Raw genomic sequence first — 3,216 nt, 5'->3', positions numbered from 1 at the left:
GGCTTCTCCAACTCAAGTTTGGGTGGGTTGGCTCGTAGTAAGTGTTGGTCTGCCTATAGTGTTGAAAGGCAGCACAAGATTCAAAGGGGCTAGGGTAGTTTTTCGAGACATGGCCCTCACCTCCACACCTTTCACAGATGAAAGGACCGTCTGACACAGCATTGACTTGGTACATCCCACCTTTAGAAGCTCCTCCTAACTCATACTTGTCAAATCTCGCAGTGAGAGCCTCAAGCGCAAATGGCAGAGGAGGATTCCGCAGCTCTCCTCCGGTTCCCTCTAGAATTTCCATACTCGGCCTTGTGGGTAGCTAGATCGTCAATGATCTTCCACCCTTGGTTGCTCCCAAATTTTCAGCCGAATCTTCCATTGGTCGCAGATCCAAAATGGCCCTCTGATCGTCGTACAACCCATTATAGAAATGATTGCACAAACTCCACTTTTCGAACCCATGGTGCGGTATGGTTCGCACAAACTTCTTGAATCGGACCCATGCTTCATGGAAATTCTCATCTGGCCCTTGTTTAAAGCCCGTGATTTGAGCTCTAATAGCGATCGTCCTTGAAGCAGAAAAGTACTTCTTGTAGAACGCCAATGCCAATGAATTCCAATCGGTAATCCCATGAACGGCTCGGTCCAGATCTCTATACCACTCCCTTGCAGCATCACGAAGGAGAATATGAACATGGTCTCCTTGATCTGGTCTCCGGGTCACACCACCGGGTGGGGAATGGAGCAAAGAGAATCAATAAAGGTCTCCATGTGTTTAGCCGCATCCTCATTCGCAGCTCCCCAAATCGGTTTCTCTCAACCATGTTGATGTAAGAAGGCTTTGGTTCGAACTTCCTGGCATCTCCTGGTAGTTCGAACCCCTTGTATAAGTTTTCACTTGTCGGCTCGAAATGACTAGCTATACTTGCTTCCTCGGCCATGACTGGAATTTCGGAGAAGTAACTGTCTCGGTGAAGAAGTGGAAACGGGTGAATACTTGTGGGTCTTCTTCGAACAGGTTGTGCTCGTAATAGCTTGACAGAGTACTCAGCTCTTCCTCTGTCGGTAGTACTCTTTGTGTTCGTCTCAACTCGCGCAAAGATTTCTCTATCTCAGGGTCAAATGGCACTAGTTCACCACCCTGTGACCTGCGCATAAGAGGAAACTACAAAAAGAATATAAGAAAAGTTTAAGGAACAGAAGTCCCTTAAACTAAGAAAGACTAAAAATAAAAACAACTAAAATTAGGACTATTGCCTCCCTAAACGACGCCAAAATTTGATACCCGTCGTTGTGAGTACCAAAGATAAAATTTATATTTCCTATTAAGACTAACCTAGGCTAGTGGTAACAGGGTCGAACCACAAGGAGGCGGATGTAAATTTTAGTTGATTTATGTTCATCCGAGGTAACTATTATGGGGGTTGAATTGAATTGGTCTACAACTAAAAGTGAATAAAGATAATAAACTAAATAAACGATTTAAACAGATAAAAGAAGGGTACTAGGATGGTCGGTTCATTATACCTTCGGCGGCAAAAACTAAGTCGGTCAATCAAACACGGGTAAGGCGGGAGATAAAGAGGTCCTCTCGGTCCACTCTTAACAAATAGCATCTTTCGATCTCGCTATAGGTCCCTAACGTCACTAATACTAACTTTCGTCATGAAAAGTGACTAACGGTCTAAACTATACCTATCTTTCGATCTTAGCACGCTTTTAGTCGATTGGTTGATGGTCAAATAACTTTCCCTATCTTTCGATCTAATGGGTCAATCATAAATTAGGTATCTAATCGGTCGCATGCATTCGATTTGTTAAATACAACATTAAAACAACTAAAACGAATATAAAACCCTACGAGGTCAGTCGATCGACCTACAATGTCAGTCGATCGACCAACACGCGAGACAGTCCGTGTATGATCTATTGCCGCCTATGCCATAAATCGCCTACATCCTAGCACTATAGAATTAGCTATCATGCTAAGGGTAAAAACAACAATAAAACTAATAACGACTACTGAATTCATGCTTAAAGTAGATAACGAATAGCGATAATGCGATAATTGGCTTTGGGATACTAACTAGCAAATCTATACTAATGATGAAAATAAAGCAATAAACTGTAATTAGGGCAGAAAGAATACCGAGATTTCAGAGGAAAGATTAAGAACAAGAACATAAATCCAATGCTAAAACGATGTTCCAAACCCTAATTACTCGAATGAACAAAAACTGAAGGTTACTGTATGAAACTTAGATAAAAATTCAGATAAAAATTCAGATCAAAATTCAGATACCTAAACTGAAAGTTTGTGTTACGTTATATAGCAAACAAGCGTAACAATTATTCCAAAACCTAAACTTCACGGGCTTCAAGATTCACGGTCTATTAATTCACGTCTGAAATAGCAATCTGGTCGATCGACTGATAGGACTGGTCGATCGACTGCTTGGCAATGAACAGTAGCTTCTGGAACCCGAACATTGGTCGATCGACTGAAGGTGATGGTCGATCGACCACTTGAGCTGCTACTTGACTTCTATAGACTCGTGGATTTTGTCTTCTGGGCCTTGAAATGCGCACCAAGCTCGTTCCTTAAGCAAATACTTCTCGTCACATGCAATGCAGGATACTCGGGGACGGATTTAGCTTGATTTCCGCTGGATTCTTCACATTTCTGCAATAATGTACAAAGTACGGAAGTAGACGGAAATAGGGAGAAATGCAGCATAAACTACATGAATGAGCTCTGAAATGCGTGTAAAAAGGGATGCAAAACATCATATAAAAGACACACATCAGGTAGCCTACAGGTTAGCTTTACCACCAGCTTTGGATCGAGTCCACAATGTCTTTCATGTTTTACAGCTCCAGAAGTATGTGAGTGACCCGTCACATGTGCTTGAGGTTGAGAACATCAAGTTTGATGAGTCCTTGTCCTATGCCGAGGTTCCTAAAGAGATTCTAGACCGCAAAGTATGCAAGACAAGGAATGGTGAGACCGTCTTACTCAAGGTGCTTTGGTCTAACCATAATGTGGAGGAGGCCACATGGGAACCCGAGGAAGCTATGCGAGAACGCTTTTCTAACCTTTTTTTATCAGGTATGGTTGGTTACGGGGATGTAACCGTTGTCTTTTTAAAGGGGTAGGAGATGGTCGCATATGTGCTTTTGGGTTAGTTTGAGTCAGCTTATTGATGTTTTGTGTTACTTTATCTA

General features: G+C 42.3%; 1 non-coding gene across 1 annotated transcript; it reads left to right on the top strand.

Moving 5' to 3' along the window:
* Positions 1 to 446: 446 nt before the first annotated feature.
* On the top strand, positions 447 to 553 carry LOC141654081 (small nucleolar RNA R71). The gene has a single exon (XR_012547657.1). It is a non-coding gene; the product is annotated as a small nucleolar RNA R71 (small nucleolar RNA).
* Positions 554 to 3,216: the final 2,663 nt, after the last annotated feature.

This window comes from Silene latifolia, chromosome 4 (genome assembly GCF_048544455.1).
Source record: "Silene latifolia isolate original U9 population chromosome 4, ASM4854445v1, whole genome shotgun sequence".
NCBI lineage: Eukaryota > Viridiplantae > Streptophyta > Magnoliopsida > Caryophyllales > Caryophyllaceae > Silene > Silene latifolia.
This window is presented reverse-complemented; position numbering and strand designations above follow the sequence as displayed.